This window comes from Paramormyrops kingsleyae, chromosome 4, assembly GCF_048594095.1.
Source record: "Paramormyrops kingsleyae isolate MSU_618 chromosome 4, PKINGS_0.4, whole genome shotgun sequence".
Classification (NCBI taxonomy): Eukaryota; Metazoa; Chordata; class Actinopteri; order Osteoglossiformes; family Mormyridae; genus Paramormyrops; species Paramormyrops kingsleyae.
This window is the reverse complement of record NC_132800.1, coordinates 47917571-47926414: the sequence shown is the minus strand read 5'-3', so window position 1 is coordinate 47926414 and position 8844 is coordinate 47917571. Positions and strand designations below refer to the sequence as shown.

Genomic DNA, 8844 nt, shown 5'->3' with positions numbered 1-8844 from the left:
TTTCAGTATCGCGCAGCACAACTCTCAGCTCACAGCTCTCCAGCATCGCTCTCTCCAAGTCCTTTGCGGATTCTCCAAAGCCCGGGACCTTCCCAAGGTACCGCTCCACAGGCACCCCCTCCGAGTCCTTTGCGCTATGCCCAAGTACACGCTCCGCTGGACCGACTGGGACCTTCCCAAGGTACCGCTCCACAGGCACCGTACGCTCACACTCCATCAGGTAACCGACCCACTCAGCCCTCGTGCTCAGCTCCGTCCTCGGCACCCTCGTAGCACGGGGCTATTCCCACAAAACCCCACTCATAAGCACACAATTCACTCTCCTCAAATAAAAATAAATTTATAATTAATAATAATAATTGATTAATAATAAATACTATATTAATAATTAATTAATAATAATAAATAAATAAATAATAATAATAAAAAAAACCTCTCCCAACGTCACTAGTCGTTGCGTCACCCCAGACCCGCCCATCCAGTGAACTTTTGACCCGTGACCTTTTTGACCTTTGGGTCATAAATCTTTTTGAAAGAAGCGGTATTCTCCATCTCTCTCTAATATTAAAACAATATTTAATATTTGGTTGTCAAGGGATTTATCGATAAAGGGTCGAGTCTTATTATCCAAGAGTGAAGGTTTGTCAAGACTGATTTATTCTGCTATGGTGTTGGATGTCCCAAAAGTGATAATTAACCATACTGATAAGGATCTTTTCAATTGTGTTTGGAAAAATAAGCACCATTATTTAAGAAAAGAAGTGGTATGTAATTCTCTTGTGGATGGAGGCTTAAACATGATTGACTTTGGAACATGTAATACTATTTTGAAAACTAAGTGGATCAAAAATTATATCCAAAATGCAAAAAAAAAAAAAAAAAGTTTGCATAACGTCATGTCCGGACTCACTTGTGGAGGTCACATGTTTCCGGCCCTCTAGTGGAGTTTCTCCTGGTGGAGGTCTGCAGCCAGATGATCTTGTGAGGGCACAATCTGTCTTAAGTTGTCTTGATGTCGTTTTACAAAAAAATAAAAACATTTTAAATAGCTGGATACAGAGAAATAATTCAATCTTTGGGAGAGTTTTATTGACGAAAATGGAAGGAATTTAAAGAATAATGTACCCAGCATATTCCTTGGCTATACCAGACAGATTTATTGAAACAATAAACCAAAGTCATTATAATTTTATTTGGAATAATAAACAACATTTATTAAGAAAAGGAGATGTGGTAAAACCAGTAGGAGATAGTGGTTTGAATGTAATTGATTTTGAAGTGATGAATGGTACTATTAAGTTGAGATGGTAGCAAAATGTTTTAAAAAATGAACATTGTATTTGGTTCAGTTTACTTGCTTATCTGTTTAACAGGGTTGGTGGTATTAGGTTTCTTATTAGATTTTGACCCCCTTAAATTACCACTTAAGTTATCTGATTATCACAGACAGGTGTTACTGTACTGGAAAATGCTCTACAAACACAACTTCACCTCACACACAGCCATTATATGGAATAATAGATACATTTTACGTAAGGGTAAATCCTTATTTTATAAAGAGTGGATGGAGAAAGGTGTCTGGGCTATTGTCCATTTCATGGATAAGGAAGGTAATATTTTATCTTATACAGAGTTTAAATAAAAAATTAATTTGGATTGTTCTTTTAAACAATACTCCTTCATAGTTAAAGCTATTTCCTTTCGATGTGAAGAACTTATTTAAAGGTGTTTTACAGTATTCATTAGTAATACCTGTATATGCTAATTTATTAATTGACAAATATAACTTTTTAGATAGTAAATGTAATAATAGAATATTAAGATCTGTAATGACAAAAGAATGCCCTACTCCAGTTAAAAGAAGAGTATTATCTACAAATTTTTCATACTGAAACTATCAAAGTTAGATCTATATATTTGTCCTTTCCTGTTATCCAAAATGAAAGAAGTTCTCTTTAAAAAGATTAATGACATTTACCCAAGTAAACATTTTTTAAAAATGAGGTTTAATTTAGAAGACTTGGAGGATTTATGTTCTTTCTGTGATAATAAGAGTGAATCCCAGGAACATTTATTTTTCTCTTGTACAGTGGTCAACAATTTTTGGTCTGCTCTGTTTAACTGCTTATCTTCACAATATGTAATACCACATCTCACCATTAAGTTTGGGGTTTTCCTTGAAGAGAAGGATACTGAATTCTTGCTCAACAATATTATTTTAATTGCAAAATTTTATTTACATAAATGTAGATATACAAAGGTCCTCCCCTTTTAAAAATGATTTAGTTTTATTTTTTAATTCTTTAGAGAAGGTAAAGACCAATAGTGCCTGTAAACTTTGTACTCTTATGTATGGCCTGTTTTGATGTACCTGTGCTGTCCCCCGGCTCGGATATTGTATTTTGTTGAAGACGAAATAAAGGAGTTAAAAAAAAGAAGTCGTCTTGATCTCTCGAGGATTTTGTATCATGTGACATGGTGACGCGTGGTGACGTTTTGCAGCGCCAGACAAAAAGTCTAACCATGATTTGGCATTTTTTTGAAATAGGGGTTTAGATACTTTTCTACCTCAGAATTTTAAAAGTTTTTAAGAGACCAAGAATAGATGCAGATAGTTCTTGCAGTCAGTTCTGTCCTGCTTTATTTTGTGTTTGCCCATTATACTGTTTTTGTCAGCGTTCGTGGGGAGGGCGAGCAGGAAAGCAGGTGAGCGAAGCCAGGAAGTCCGGTAAAGTGGTTTATTGGGTAAACGGAGAACAGGCACGGACATCCACGGACAATACAATGACGAGTCTGGGGAAGGACTAAATACAAAAGACGAGCTAGACATAACAGGACACAGGTGATCACAATCAGGGCTGAACACGAGGTAACGAGGTGGGCGTGGCACACATCAGGAGCGGACGGAGTGGATCATGACAGTTTTGCACATTGTTACATTATTATATGGTTTTATTCATCTGAGCTATGTTTCTTTGAATACTTGAAAATCAATAACCTTTCATAATTTTAAGGGAATTTTGTATGTAAACAGTAAAATTTGTTGGAAAATAAACATTTGTTTACTAATATTGTTTATTTCAATGTATTCATTCTATTTGTCAGAATAGGGTTGTTTTTATTATTATTTAGTTTATTACATGGAACAACATTGTGAAACTATTATATTGATAATTATCGATATCAGTCAATACAAGAAAAAATATTGTGATATTTATTTTAGCCATATCGCCCAGCTCTACATTAAAGCATGGCTTATGCTAACAGGCTAGCGGGGCTTAAGCTACACAGCAAATAAGTGGATAAATGTTTTGTTTGTGCACCAAATTATTTCCCCATTTGGTACTGCTTTTTCCTTTTTACAGTATCATTGAAGCAGGATACATTTCCCATGGTACAATAAGCCCAACATCGTATTCACTAATAGTTCCAATACCAGTTACCATTACCAATTTACAGTTAGCATTCAATGGTACATTTCAATCAAACGCAATCAGGAGCATTGAAGTTTGGTGAAATGTAGCTTATTACTCACTTCATTACATTATGCATATAAATGGTGTAAGAGGGGGTGAGAGTTAATCAGCATGGCAATGTTCATACTGTTCCTGCAGGTGTGTCTACAATGAAATGGATCAGTGTACGGAGAGGAGGATCTGTCACCATCCCATGTTTCTATGGTGACAGACAAAAAACTCACATGAAATACTGGTGCAGAGGGGACGACTGGAGGTCATGTACTCCCATAGTACACACTGACTCTCCACAGGAGGGTAAAGTGTCAATCAGAGATGATCCTGACCAGCGAGTCTTCACTCTGACCATCAAAAATCTGACAGCTGGGGACTCTGGTACCTACTGGTGTCATGTGGAGATCAGTGGAGGTTCAAATGTTGGAGATCAGGTTTATCTGTCAGTCACTGATGGTAAGATGTTTGTACTGCAGACTGTAGCCAATGAGATGCACAGTATGTAACATGTCATTTACCCAAAAAGGAAGGACATTAACACAAACACTGGAGGAATAAATATTTTAGCATTTTAAAACCTACAAAATTTACAATAACAAATACCAAATCTTAGTTTTGCAAAGTATCATAAATGAGACCTGGGAGATGTAACAGTCTCAGTTTATATGGGCTACTCTAGGGGATAAATAACATTAGTAATATATTTTGTTCAGTTTTGATGTGATTAAAAAGTACAGATAAACATTAAAATAAGCATGTTGTAACTGGGTCATATGCATGAATATTTTACAGCTGAGTAAATAACAGTGTTTCATTTGTCCCTAATTTGCATATTCAGGTTCCCCTGGGCTGTCAGTGGACAAACAGGAGGTGACGGGTGTGGAAGGAGACAATGTCAGTGTTCAGTGTCGCTATAGAAACAGTGACAGTCTGAAGCTGTGGTGTAAGATCGGGGGCTCCTGTGCATCAGAGAGATCTGTGAGTTTGGATGGGAGGCCTGTCCTGATCAGGGAGGACAGAGTAAATAGAGTCTTCAGCGTGACAATGAGGGGACTGGAGATGAAGGATACAGGATCGTACTGGTGTGATGCTGGAGGCTGGCAGATCCCAGTTCATATTACTGTCAAACCAATAATCATCACCGAATGTAAGTAATTAATACAAATCTGGCTGTGAATAATTTGTGCTTCAATACAAATAGCCAAACAACAAATGATGCAGTTTCACCCATGAAGGGGGTCTGTGCGTTTTATAGGGATAATCTGTGGGGGGGGGGGGGCTAAGCTGTGTATATTTAAACTACCCTATTGATAACTTTAGCTGAACAGAGTTATTTATTGGCATTATAGGTTCTGTGTTAGTGGCACAGTGGCTCAGTAGGTGATACTGTTGCTTCTGACTGGCATCCCATCCAGGATGTACTCCATCCCTGTGCCCTGTCCTGCCTGGGATAGGTTCCAGGCCCCACATCCCTGACCAGGACAGAAGATTGATGGGTGGATGGCTGTAGTTTTATGTGTCTATATGAATGTACTGGAAGATTAACCATAAATACCAGCATTACCTCTATGGGAGACACTCCATAATACAGTTGTGATGACCTGCACCAAGAGGGATTCCTTGAACACTTGATACTTGGAAAACAATAAAGATTCTCATTCAGATTTAACTATACGTACATGCACCTGTTTTCTTATTAATTTCCTGGCCGATACATTGTATATAATCTAATCCTGCTGTTAGTATGTAATTCATTCCTGCCCAGATCCCTGACACAAAGTTGGAGGCAGAATTCCATGCTATCAGGTCCTGCTCTGTACCAAATACATGAGTGTCTGATCTGTTTGTTACTCCTGGAGCTGTACTGAGCCCTCAGGAATCAGCAGCTTCTAGGTCAGGATGTGTCTGTATAATGAGACACATTTCACAGGATGTTGCCGCAGACAGACATTCGTTTCCATATTACAGCCATTTGTTATGTATATAAATCCAAATACAAAATTGTTACAGAAGGTGTGCAGACTGGCTGATGTGTCTGTAGGTGGTTTCAAATTGCAGCAGAGGCCAGTGTTACAGTTATACTCTGTAATAACTGATCCAGTGCTGCAATAAGTACATTATGATATTATAATAAAATAATTAATATCACCAATTCACTGCAATTCCCTGGGATATGAACATTTTGATCATAACACTAATTTATTATTCTGTATCCAACCAGCTGCTCTATGAAATATTTTATTTTAGTTATTCTTATATCAGTTTTTTTAGGAGTCTTTAGTAATTTACAGACCAGGGTTTTTCTATTTGTAAAATAACAATTCTTTTTCTTGTTTCCAATGCTGATGTTTTCTGTCACATTAAATGGATGGAATGAAAAAGTGAGGTAAGCCTTCAGCAGCATTTACAGTAGTGTGGGGGTCCAGCTAGCAGCATTTACCTGGTCACACTGTAATGGGAAACTTCCATAATAATTATGAGAAGTAGGATATTGCTTTTCATTTTTTTCTTAATTATAATAAACTTGAGATGGCATCCCATCCAGGGTGAGTCCCTGCCTTGTGCCCTGTGCTGCTGGGGATAGACTGCAGGCCTGGATGATGGATGGATGGATGGATGGATGGATTTTACAAAACAGTATAACATTGAGCTATTTTTATGCTCTATGTTAATGTCTCCTCTTCCTCACATGTATCCTGTGTAATAGTACAGATGTGGCTGAACTGTGCTGTTATAAAGCATGTGAGACTTTACTATTCAAATCCACCCTCTTATTCAGCTCCTTGGTCCAGCTGGCTCTGTATGTAGGACTGGGCTTATTGGTCCTGCTGTTGATCATCATCATCATCACATGGAAAGTGCGGGACAAATACAGTGAGTATCTGCTGATGCAGACGGTGTATAAGTAACCTGAACTTTGCAGAGTTGCAGAGACACAGGTGTGAGCAGAATCATTTTCTGTGACTTTTTTCCTCATTCCTTTCTTGTAGAGAAAAAAATGGCTGAGAGACAAAATCTGGGAAGCACAGAATTGACAGTAAGTTCATATTTAATACGGAAAGTCCAGAAGAGCATTCCTCAGCCTGTGGGTCGCAACAACCTTTGGAAGGGTTTTGAGCCCGAGCTGGACAATTGTTAGGCTATTTTATCCTACTTTAAAATATTAAAATTGCTTATTTAAAATCAGAAACAATCACATTTTTTTCAATTGTAGTTGAAATGATGCTGAATTTGAGAGAACTGCTTATAATGAAACAGTTACTTTGAATGAACTCAGTTTAATATGTAAATTTATGACATGTGACTTTTATATCTCATTTTTATGTGCAGAATCTCAGTATGATGGGAGTCATAACAAAAAAAATATTTGGTACAATACTTAAAACAGATTTGAAATATATTCGTTTGCAATGTTTTGTAGTTAAACTATGTTGTCGAGGCATGTATTTAACGAAAATAGCATGTTTGTAGAATTTGCTGACTACTGCAGTGTATGATGGGTACAATATTTGGAAGCTACTTAAATTTCATCAACTGCAACTGGCATAGGCAGGGCCTAGGTGTGAATTTGGAGGTGGGGGGGGGGGGGGGCATGGTCCATTTTTGCCCCAGTGAAATACTAAAACAAAGCTTTTGCTAGTTCAGTGTGTTTCTTCACATTCCAATAGTTGAAAATTATTAGTTTCTTCATTAAAACGTAACCTTCTTATGTATGTTTATGGTTCAAGTTAAACTGAATAAATTACTTACATTGAGGCAACTTCAAATATTTCATGTTATCCATTACTTCTAATATTTTAAGTGATTCAAGATTTCCAGCATTTTATTTTTTTCCGCTTACAGCTGTTCTGCCACTGGTTATTTACCTAATTGAAGTTGAATGAAAGTGATTAAGTTGGTTTGATTAAACATGAGAAAATTTAGTGAGATTAACTCAACTATATTCTGTTCTCAGAACACAAAGTGAATGCATGAACTTTAAAAGAATGTTTAATTTTCAGAATACTCATTCTAGTTGTGTGGAACTACTCTGCATTATTCAATAGCGTTTATTCAAAGATTTATGCATAAAAACTAATACAATTTACATTGCATCAACATAATTATTTAAATAACAAGTAACATGAATCCTTTATTTCAGTGACTGATTAAAAAGTTTATTGTTGGATAGGAATATGATGTGAAACTGACTGGTATGGAGTGATTGTTTGAACGCTGAGCTGTGACTTTGTTCTAGCTGAACCCAGACCCTGAATACGCAGCAATAGGCAACATCAAGAGAGACCCCCCAGGGCAGGTAAAGTGCAGGAATAAAATATATACAGCAAGGATTTTGAGAGCAATCTGTGTTTCTATATGTAAAAAAGTGATATTATTTTATGTAACATATTTTCATAAGCCAGTTGTTACACTGTGGTTAAAGAGTTTTCTAAATGGAAATAAAAATTAATTAATATTGGACAACATCGATAAAGATACAAATCATTAACTAATATGTCAAATTATCAACAAATTCACCAACAATGATGCTCCACTGCTGTCAGTTAAAGAATGGGCAGGTGGTTCTGTATAGATACATGGTCATAATGTGATCCTCTCTAAGGCCTCTGAGGAGCCTGGAGCTGATGTCACCTACAGCTCCATTGTCCTGTCAGACCCAGAGGTAAGATGGTTTAATGTAAATCAGTGTTTGGTTCAGGCATAGGACCAGTATCACAATGCGAGTGACACGTATATCAATAATGTGCTGACTGGGCAGGTCATCTACACCTCAGCTGATCTCTCAGATCCATGTGTATCAGAATTAGCTGTAATGTACCAATAAGTACCATGATACCCTGATATTTCACAGTGACTCACATGGGAGGTTTGGGAGTTTATGGATTTGTGATTTATGTACAAAGGTTGGTCTTGTACCTCCACTGTAAGCAGCTAAATGTTCTCAGCAGGTGTCCTCTAGATGTTCTTCACACCGTCCTGCTGTAACCCCAGCCAGCGATGTGGTCTACAGCTCAGTCGCCCTGAAGCACAGAGAGGTGAGTTTGGACAATCTGCTCTAACATGAGCTGTGATACATTTAGTGTCTGATGCTACATACATGTCATATGTTTCATTTGACAACATATACGGCCATGATTCCAACATCATACATGCAGCTAATTTGATTTCAAATTATAAACTAGATGAAAGTGAACTAAAGAGGTTTCCCTCATTAATCTATCACTCTGGTTCATTTCCTGATCCTGTAGCAGTAAAATTAACACACCAAACTCCCTGAAATGCTAAGGAAGGCATTTGTGCCTCAGGAACCAAACTGATGTTAATGCTAATTTGTTCCTCACAGATATGGAAGATTATAAGCACAAAAATTCTT

At 37.2% G+C, this 8844-nt stretch overlaps 1 long non-coding RNA gene across 1 annotated transcript; it reads left to right on the top strand.

Annotated features, from left to right (window-relative positions):
* Window positions 1-7689: 7689 nt before the first annotated feature.
* On the top strand, window positions 7690-8501 carry LOC111841113 (uncharacterized). The gene is made up of 3 exons (XR_002837601.2): window positions 7690-7767; window positions 8074-8133; window positions 8420-8501. It is a non-coding gene; the product is annotated as an uncharacterized lncRNA (long non-coding RNA).
* The last annotated feature ends 343 nt before the right edge of the window (window positions 8502-8844 follow it).